Source organism: Mobula birostris, chromosome 11 (genome assembly GCF_030028105.1).
Source record: "Mobula birostris isolate sMobBir1 chromosome 11, sMobBir1.hap1, whole genome shotgun sequence".
NCBI lineage: Eukaryota > Metazoa > Chordata > Chondrichthyes > Myliobatiformes > Myliobatidae > Mobula > Mobula birostris.
Genome location: NC_092380.1, coordinates 19,026,059 through 19,035,835, shown reverse-complemented (window position 1 = coordinate 19,035,835; position 9,777 = coordinate 19,026,059). Strand labels below are relative to the sequence as shown.

The following is a 9,777-nucleotide window of genomic DNA, read 5'->3' as shown; positions in this document are numbered from 1 at the left end:
AGCATCTGATCCCAGCGTGACAGGTGGGAGCAGTCCCAAAATCAGACCTTCAGTGTCAGTGGGCTCCCCTCAAGCAGCACCAATCTCATTTCAGAGGGTCTGGCCAACCGTCTACATTCGTCTCCATAGATGCTGCCTGACCCGCTGAGTTCATCCAGCATCTTGTGTGCGTTGCTCTGGATTTCCAGCACCTGCAGGATCTCATTTCAGACCATGACGTGGTGGACTCCCTGCCCCATTGTGCCGAGGGAGGATGTGAAGGACTTTCAAGGGGATCCAGTCAAGCAGAGCAGAGTGGGAGAACACAGCCAACAGAATACAATGTGGACAAATTAGAGGTACAAGATCAGCAGAGTATATGTTAACAGTATATTGATGCGCCAAAGCACGTCATTTAAAGCTAAAACCCAGGTGTAGGAAGGCTCGATTACGAGAGGGTCTGCGTACAGGAATACAGACGTTTTGCAGTATTTATATAGCGCCTTGGTGAGCCCACGGGTGCAGTATTATGTACAATTTCAGTCTCCTTACCTGACAAGGATTTACTCGCTACAGACTTGCCAGGCTGGCTCCAGGGATGGCAGGTTTGCTACAGGAGGAGAGATTGAGCAGACTGGGAACTGCGTTCGCTTGAGTTAAGCAATGGCTTTCAAAGCGGCGGGGGGAGGGAATGATCTTGGCGTGGGATGCGGGATTTTAAAAACTCGGTTCGCTGTCTTTGCTTTTAAGTAAACACTGGTCCCTCAGAGTGGGGGATGTATTGTTGGGTCAGCCGGTGTGGGGGACGGGGAGAAGAGTTGAGGGGCGGGAGCAGAAGCCGGCACTAAGGTTAGGGGGCACCTGATCCCTCCAACCCCGACCTCGACCACCGAGTGAGGGCCACATACCGGACCCGGGGGTGGGGAGACCTGGCCCCGGCGCCTCCACCTTAACCCGGACTTCCGGCTCGGACCCGACGTGGCGTAAGTGCTTCCGGGTGAAACAGTGACGTGTCAGCTGGCGCAAAGCGGCGACAGGTAGGTGTCGTGGCCCCTCGGCCCGTCTAGCCCGGCTCTCCCACAAAGGGGGAGAAGTGACACCCCAGACAACATATTGATCCTCCACCGGTCCGGTCATTCTGACCATCTTGCCCCCGGTCCAGGCTCCCTGCCCACCTCCCGACCGGTCTCTCTGACCCACGCAACAGCCCTGCCCCTCTCACCTCCCCCGGTCCGGTCACTCTGACCCACTAGCCCTCCATCCCCCTTTCACCCGGTCCGAACTCCCTGCTCACCACACCATTCTCCCCCGGTCCGGGCTTCCCGCCCCTCTCCCCTCTCCCGGTCCGAGCTTCCCGCCCCTCTCCCCTCTCCCGGTCCGGGCTTCCCGCCCCTCTCCCCTCTCCCGGTCCGGGCTTCCCGCCCCTCTCCCCTCTCCCGGTCCGGGCTTCCCGCCCCTCTCCCCTCTCCCGGTCCGGGCTTCCCGCCCCTCTCCCCTCTCCCGGTCCGGGCTTCCCGCCCCTCTCCCCTCTCCCGGTCCGGGCTTCCCGCCCCTCTCCCCTCTCCCGGTCCGGGCTTCCCGCCCCTCTCCCCTCTCCCGGTCCGGGCTTCCCGCCCCTCTCCCCTCTCCCGGTCCGGGCTTCCCGCCCCTCTCCCCTCTCCCGGTCCGGGCTTCCCGCCCCTCTCCCCTCTCCCGGTCCGGGTTTCCCGCCCCTCTCCCCTCTCCCGGTCCGGGCTTCCCGCCCCTCTCCCCTCTCCCGGTCCGGGCTTCCCGCCCCTCTCCCCTCTCCCGGTCCGGGCTTCCCGCCCCTCTCCCCTCTCCCGGTCCGGGCTTCCCGCCCCTCTCCCCTCTCCCGGTCCGGGCTTCCCGCCCCTCTCCCCTCTCCCGGTCCGGGCTTCCCGCCCCTCTCCCCTCCCCCCACCCCCACCGGTCTCTCTGACCCACGCAATTGCGGTCCGGGCTTCCTGCCCCTCTCCCCCCTCCCGGTCCGGGCTTCTTGCCCCTCTCCCCTCCCCTGGTCCAAGCTTCCTGCCCCTCTCCCCTCCCCTGGTCCGAGCTTCCTGCCCCTCTCCCCCCTCCCGGTCCGGTCACTCCGACCCACTAACCCCCCCCACTCCCTCCCTCCCTCCCTCCTTCCCTCCTCTTCCTCTACCCCCCCCCCTCCTCTTCCTCTACCCCCCCCCCACCCGGTTTGGGCTTCCAGCCCCTCTCTCCTCCAACCGACCCGGACTCCCTGCTCCCTACCACCACACCGTCCTTCCCTGATCCGGTCACTCTGACCCACTGCCCCTCTCCCTTCCACCCGATATGGACTCCCTGTACCCTGTTCAACCGCACCATCCTATCCCGGTCCAGGCTTCCTGCCCCTCTCCCCTCCACACGACCCGGACTCCCTGCTCACCACAATCCTTTTCCCGATTTGGCCTCCCTGCACACACCCCGAACCCCCTTCCCCCCCGTCCGAACCCCCTCCACCCCCGTCCGAGCCCCTTCCCCCCCCGTCCGAGCTCCCTCCCCCCCTCTCCGTCCTCCCTCCCCCCCCCTCCGTCCTCCCTCCCCCCCCCTCTCCGTCCTCCCTCCCCCCCCCCTCTCCGTCCTCCCTCCCTGCACACCCCCCCTCCCCGTCCGAGCTCCCTGCACCCCCCCCCCAGCTTCCTGCACACACCTCCCACCGGTTCGGGCTCACTCCCCCAGTTCCACAGAGACTGAGTCTGCGACCTTTGATGTGTATTACTTAATGACTGTATCTACTACACTCATGTTCAAATCAGTCATTAAGTTTGTAGGTGACACAGAAATCTGTGCTGGTGTTAGTTTGGAGAACAGTTTTGTGTTGCAGAATGACAGTAATCAGCTGGTAAATGGGACTTGAGGATAAACCTGATTCTGATATGGGTCTCCATTGTGGACTGAGAGTGGGAAGGGGAATCATGTTTGGGAAAAGGGGAGGGGAGCGGGAAGGATGGATTAATCCCAATAAGCATAAAGTGATGCATATTGTGAGGTCCAATAAGTGTAGGACTCACACGTGAACCTGGAGGAACAAACTGGAAAGTTGTTTTTTTATTGGCAGGTGCATTGACAGTCTTGTCCTGCCAGATCAGAGTACTGAGGTGCAGTACTGTGCAGGAGCCCCAGGCTAATATATAGATAGATAGCTAGGGTGCCCAAGACTTTTGCACAGTACTGTCTTTGTTAACGTGGAGCGGAGAGCAAGTTTGTAAATCTGGCAGGCCAAAGTATTTTGGGAATGCCGAGGGTGGAGTGCCGCGGCGGGGGGGGCGGCGGGGCGAGTGGGGCAGGTGGCAAGTGTGCCAATGGCAGGAGGTGTGCCACGCCCGGCCCTGAGACACTAGCTACCGTCTTTTGATCCCAAACAAATGGTTTATTGATCGTTACAGAATGTCTCTCTGGTGCTTCCCGTTCCCTTCCCCTTTTCCCAACCATGATTCCCCTCTCCCTGCCCCCTTCCCACTCTCAGTTAACAATAGAGACCCATATCAGAATCAGGTTTATCATCACTCGCATAGGTCGTGAAATTTACGTTCCTTTTGTGGCAGCGGTACAGTGCAATACATAGAATTACTACAGTACCATGCAAAAGACTTCGGCACCCTGGCTATATGGATGTGCCTAAGACTTTTGCACAGTGCTGTAGAACAACGTAAACCAATAACAGAATGCAGAATAAAGCGTTACAGCTACAGAGAAAGTGCAGTGCAGGCAGGCAATGAAGTGCAAGGCCCCGAAGATGTCGATTGTGAAGCTAAGAGCCTATCTTTTTATACAAAAGGCCTATTTAGTTGTCTTATAACAGCAGGACCTCCAAGAGAACCATGGTCTTGTAGGGTTTGGAGACTTGCATGCCTCAATGACCTGGAGAGCTATGTTGGCTAGAGCCAGGGCCCTGTGCTTTGGCTCATGCCAAACAGGTCAAAGGATAGAAGCCAGACTAAGAGTGGTCCACCAGTCCTCCAGGTTTGGGGATCGAGCTCAGGGCCAACAACCCGGACTGCTCAAGACAAAAATTTACGGAAACAGCACGGACAGACAGAGATGGAGGACCTTCATTGCTGCCCTAAACGCCAGTGGCGTAACGGGCAGTAAGTAGGTACATTCAGGGTAGAAGCTGTCCTGGAGCCTCATGGGTTGTGCTTTCAGGCTTTTGTATTTTCTGCCTGGTGGAGGTTGTCTGGGGCAGGTGGGTTCCGATTATATCGGCAGCAGGAAGTGTAGACAGAGTCCACGGAGCAGAGGCTAGTGTAAGTGAGCAGTACAGGTAGATAGCTGGTGCAGAAGGAACATGGGATACTGGTCTTCACTAGCTGGACCATAGGATAAAGCACATTGATGTCATAGTACGGCTTTATAACATGCAACACACATCAAAGTTGCTGGTGAACACAGCAGGCCAGACAGCATCTCTAGGAAGAGGTGCAGTCGACGTTTCAGGACGAGTCCTGACGAAGGATCTCGGCCTGAAACGTTGACTGCACCTCTTCCTAGAGATGCTGTCTGGCCTGCTGCGTTCACCAGCAACTTTTATGTGTGTTGCTTGAATTTCCAGCATCTGCAGAATTCCTGTTGTTTGCGGCTTTATAACATGTTGTCCAGGCCACAGCTGAACAACTGTATGCACATCAACATACTGGAGAGGAGGCAGAGGGGATTCACCGAGGTGTTGCCTGGGGTGGGATATTTCAGTTACAAAGAGAAACGGATGGATTGGGTTGGTTTTCCATTGCATGGAAGAGGCTGAGAAGGGACCTCTTCAGAATTAAGAAGGGTATAGATAGGGTGGATGGCGAGACACATTTTCCTGTAGTGGGGATGCCTGAAACCAGAGGGTGTAGATTCAAGGTGAGGGGTCAGTGAGTCAGAGGGATATGAGGAAACATATCCCTTTAACTCGACTTATGAGGAAATATTTTTCACCCGGAGAGTGTTTGCAAGCTGGAATGCACTGCCTGAGGGAGTTATGAATTGGAAAGTAGGTCAGGTGCCATCTTTGGGGAAGAGAACAACAAAACTAGTGACACACAGCGGTGACTTTCCTCAGAACTGGAAAGGTGAGAACACAAGTCACGAAGGAGAGGAGTGGGGAGAACAAAAGGAGTGTCAGGGTGGAGACCGAGGTTGTCCGTGTGACGCAGTGCTTTTATGCAGTCAATTGCAGGATGATTGAGTGCAGTTAAAGAGATGGAAAAACAAAATCTGTCTGGGAGGCGGCACATAGTGTTTGCTGGAAACCAGAAATAAGAGACTCAGGCAGCACTTGTAAGCTAAATATCAGATTAGGAACAGCCAATTATCTGAAATTGGTGAATTCAGTATTGAGTGCAGTCGGCTGCAGTGTGTCTGATTGGAGGACGTGGTCCTCTTCCTCAGGCTTACCTTGGGGGTTTGTTGTGCACAGATAGAGTGGTTAGAGTGGGATGGAGAGAACTGACAGGTGACTGGAGGCTCAAGGTCATTGTTTTGGATTGAACTGCAAAACTATCGTGTACTCTGATGTGCTTTGTGAGCCATTTCTTCTGAAAGCACTGCTCCGGGGCGGCAGGAAGGGAAGTGGTGAAAGGGCAGGTGTTGCTTCTCTGTTTCAGGGGGACGTGCCACAACAGGAAAATGGTTGGTGGAATTGGAGGAGGGGATGAGTCATTCACTAAGTGGTCAGTCCCTTTGAAAAGCTGAAAGGAGAATAGCTGGTGGAGGAATTTGCTGGAGATGGTTTGTTGGTGGAGATGGTGAATGGTTGTTGGACCGGAGGAATTTGATTTAGATGGTGGAGAATAGTTGCTGTAGATGGTTCGTTGGTGGAGATGATGGAGAATGGTTGTGGAGATGGAAGAGTTTAGTGGAGATGGTTGGTTGGTTGGTTGATGGTGATGGTGGTGAATGGTTGTTGGAGATGGAGGAGTTTGGTGGAGTTAGTGGAGAATGATTGTTAGTGATGGAGGAAGGGATGAGTCATTCACAAAAGGGCCAATCCCTTTGAAAAGCTGAAAGGGAGGAAACGATGCATCTGGTAAAACAATATGTTTGAGGGAAATAAATTGTAGAGGAGGGAATTGGGAACAGTGTAGAAATGCAGATGTTTGTATTTTGATACACCTCCTCACAAAATAGAAGGAAGTGATTTCGCCATCAAATCTTTGCTTGTCCCATTAGTCCCATTCTATCAGATTGTGTCCATTCATCTTCTCCTGCCACCCATATGTGCCAAAGATGAATTGGTTTATTATTCTCACGTGTACAGAAGTACAGTGAGAGACCTGTTTTGCATGCTGTCCACGCAGATCCTTTTATTAGAAACACAAAGATCAATGGTAACACACACAAAATGTGGGAGGAACTCAGCAGGTCAGGCAATGTCTATGGAGAGGGATAAGCAGTCAACTTTTTGGTTCGAGACCTTTCACCAGGACACTCTATTATCTCAATACAATGCTAATTTCATTAGATCAATGTATTGAGGTAGTACAAAGGGAAAATCAATAATGGGGCAAAACAAGGTGTTATCGTTATAGTGAAGGTGCAGTGCAGGTGGACAATAAGGTGCAGGATCCTAATGAGGTTGTTTATGAGTTTGAGAGACCATCTAATTTACAGAATTTACAGAAACTTAATTTATAGAAATTTATGGGGTAATCACCATCATTATGTGCTGTCATTAAATGTGGGCGATCACGGTCTTCCATCTGTCTTTAATCTGACTACCAAGTGAGGGATCATTGACTGTGGGGCAGACCCTCTTCCTGCTGTTGCTCTTTCCACAACCATGATTGTTCTCAGCAAATCTTTCCACTGAAGTGCTTGGCCATTGCCTTCTTCTGGGCAGTTACAAAACCAGCCATTATCAATACTCTTCTGAGATTGTCTGCCTGGCGTCAGTGGTTGCATAACCAGGACTTGTGATATGCAACACCTGCTCCCGTGGTTTCACGTGACCCTGATCGGGGCAGCTGGACAGGTACGTCTTGCCCCAGGGTGACCTGCAGGGTAGTGGAGGGAAGGAGCACCTTACACCTCCTTTGGTAGAGGCAAATCTCCCCTCTCCCCCCCCCCCGCCACCCGAGGTAATACAAAAGCTAATTAACCACATAGTTACTGAACGAACATGCAAACCTTATATAAATAGCACTCAAGGTCAGAACTGAACCCTGTCCTTAGAGGTGAGATAGAAGATTACCACTTGTATTGATGAAAGGTAGAGCAAGAGTAAAAGACCTACCTTTTATGGTCATTCTTATTTCTCCCTTACCCAAAAGTTGTAGCTAGAACTGTCCCTTTGCCCTGATGTTGCAACTTTGAACCCTCCCATAATCTAGACACTCCTGCCCCTGTTCAAATCCTACACTCCTTCCTTCCCCTTGACAAGACACCTCTCCCTCACGTGTCCTCAGTGGACATGTACACTAAAATGAGCATCAAACTATTGAAGTTACTGCAAGCCTGAAGTGAAAACATGTTACTGAAAACTGGTTCGGCAGTGTGCAAGTCGATAATTTGCTTCCACAACCACATCTCTTTCCACAGCAAATGTCTCTGACGCCAGGTCATCAAAATGGATTCCAAATGAAGTTCCGCTCTTGGTAATTCGGATCCAGCCAGGATCAGAGGTATGTTCGAACAATCCACTGTTTCTCCTGGCAGTGCTCTCCTCATACTCGCAGATTCACGCATAATGCCATGCCTTTGGTTTCTCTTTGCAAGAGCACCAACACCTGATCTAAAAATGACCTTATTCTGCAGCTCCAGTCTGTGCTTCCAGCATTTGTTTCTATAACAAAAGCCGTTCATATATCAAAGTTTGCAAACTTCAACTGTTCACTAATTCCAAACTCATCTGGAGTTTTCTTCCCCTTCACTTTGCTCCATCATCACCTGTCACCCCTGGGATGAAGCCCTCCCCTCCTTATCTGGACACTATTTTCCATTCCCTCCTATGGCTTGGCCTCTACAGAATCATAGAGAAAAGAATCAGGCCCTTCAACCCACAGTCGCTGTGCCAATCATCAAGTGCCCATCCGAATTACAGCAATTAGTCTGTAGCTTTGCATGAGCTCATTGCTGAGGCTTTGGTCAGACCGCATCTGGAGTATTATGAGAAGTTTTGGGCCCCATATCTAAGAAATTATGTGCTGACAGTGGAGAGGGTCCAGAGGAGGCTCACGAGGATTATCCCAGGAATGGGAGGGTTTATGTATGATGGGTGTTTAGATGGCTCTGGGCCTGTACTCGCATTTAAAAGAATGATGGTGGATCTCATTGAAACCTGCTAAATAATGGAAGGCCTAGATAGAATGGACGTGCAGAGGATGAATCGGTGGAATTCATTGCCACGGATGGCTATGGAAGCTAAATCATTAATTATATTTAAAGCGGAGGATGATAGGTTCTTGATTAGTAAGGGTGTCATAGGTTACAGAGAGAAGGCAAGAGAATGAGGCTGAGAGGGAAAATAAATCAGCCATGATCGAATTAGGAGCATATTTGATGGGCTGAATGGCCTTATTCTGGACCTATGTCTTATGATCTCATCCTGATACTTTTTAAATGTGAGATTCCCTGCCTCCGCAGCTTCTCTGTTAGCGCGTTCCCAATTCCCACCATTCTGAGTGAAATGGTTTCTCCTCAGATCTTCTCTAACCCTCTTTCTCATTTCCTTAAATCTATGCCTTCTGTCTCATTATGGGGAAATTTTCTCACTATCCACTATATCTATGCCCTTAACAATTTTTGTACACCTCTATCAGGTCCCCTCAGCCTCCCCTGCTCCAAGGAATAGAACCCAGCCTATTTACTTTCTCCTCACAACATCCCGGTGAATCCCCCCTGCATTCATGACCTCCTTACAGTGTGGCGACCAGGAACTGCACTCAGTACTCCAGCTGTGGCCTAACGAAAGTCTAATAAAGCTGTATAATAACCTCCCTACTCCCACCTTCCATGCAGTCGGCCACTCAGCCCCCAAGCCTACCGCCAAATCCAATATGATCACGGCTGATCTACCCGGGTTTCCATAGAGACACATGACTGCAGATGCTGGAATCTGGAGCCACACAGAGAGCGATGGAACAGCTTAAGAGTCCAGGTGAAGGATCTCAACCTGAAGTTTCAACTATCCATTCCCTTCGTAGCTGCTGCCTGTCCCAGAGATCCTCTAGCGCAGGGGTTCCCAACCTGAGGCCCTCAGACTCCTTGCTTAATGGTATTGGTCCACGACATTAGAAAGGTTGGGAGCCCCTTCTCTAGCACTTTGTGTGTCACCCAGTTTACAAATGGCTTATCAGAAGAGCAGAGGCCATTCATTATTTTGTTCCAAATGGTTACTTGCCAAAGCATTGTGATCTCCAAGCGAGTATTCCTCGACATTTTTATTTCCAAACCTTTCTTGTTATAAAGGCCTTGCATGTTAATTTTATGAGTTTCTGTTAGCGCCTCTGGATTCAACATAGCAGCATTCTCGAGTCTCACGGCATGTAAATAAGTGGGTAAACTCACACTCTTGTGCAAATTTACTTTCCCATCTCCTTGCCCACGCACTTAACCTCCCCCTGTCACTGAAGACTTGTCTTTGTCCTTCTTGCCACTATCTTCATACTGTCAGTCAACTGGCTTTAGTTCCCATGTCCCGTCCCCCCGCCCCACCAGATTTCTTGGCTTGTGTCTGCTGTGAAACTTTTATTGAGAAGCTGGGGGATTTTGACAGATTGAGGCAGTTCAGCTTCCACCTACTTTAGCACCTAATATTGAAGGCAGTTAGTTTCCTTAGTGTTTGTCTTTAGTAACAATTAT

At 51.5% G+C, this 9,777-nt stretch overlaps 1 protein-coding gene across 1 annotated transcript in view; it reads left to right on the top strand.

Annotated features, from left to right (window-relative positions):
* The first annotated feature begins 974 nt into the window (after window positions 1-974).
* sgsm3 (small G protein signaling modulator 3) overlaps window positions 975-9,777 on the top strand; it is a 116,650-nt gene continuing 107,847 nt past the window's right edge. Inside the window, exons 1-2 of the mRNA XM_072271829.1 lie at window positions 975-1,016; window positions 7,516-7,598. The gene's annotated coding sequence lies outside the window, so the exon portion shown is untranslated. The remainder of the gene's footprint in view (window positions 1,017-7,515; window positions 7,599-9,777) is intronic.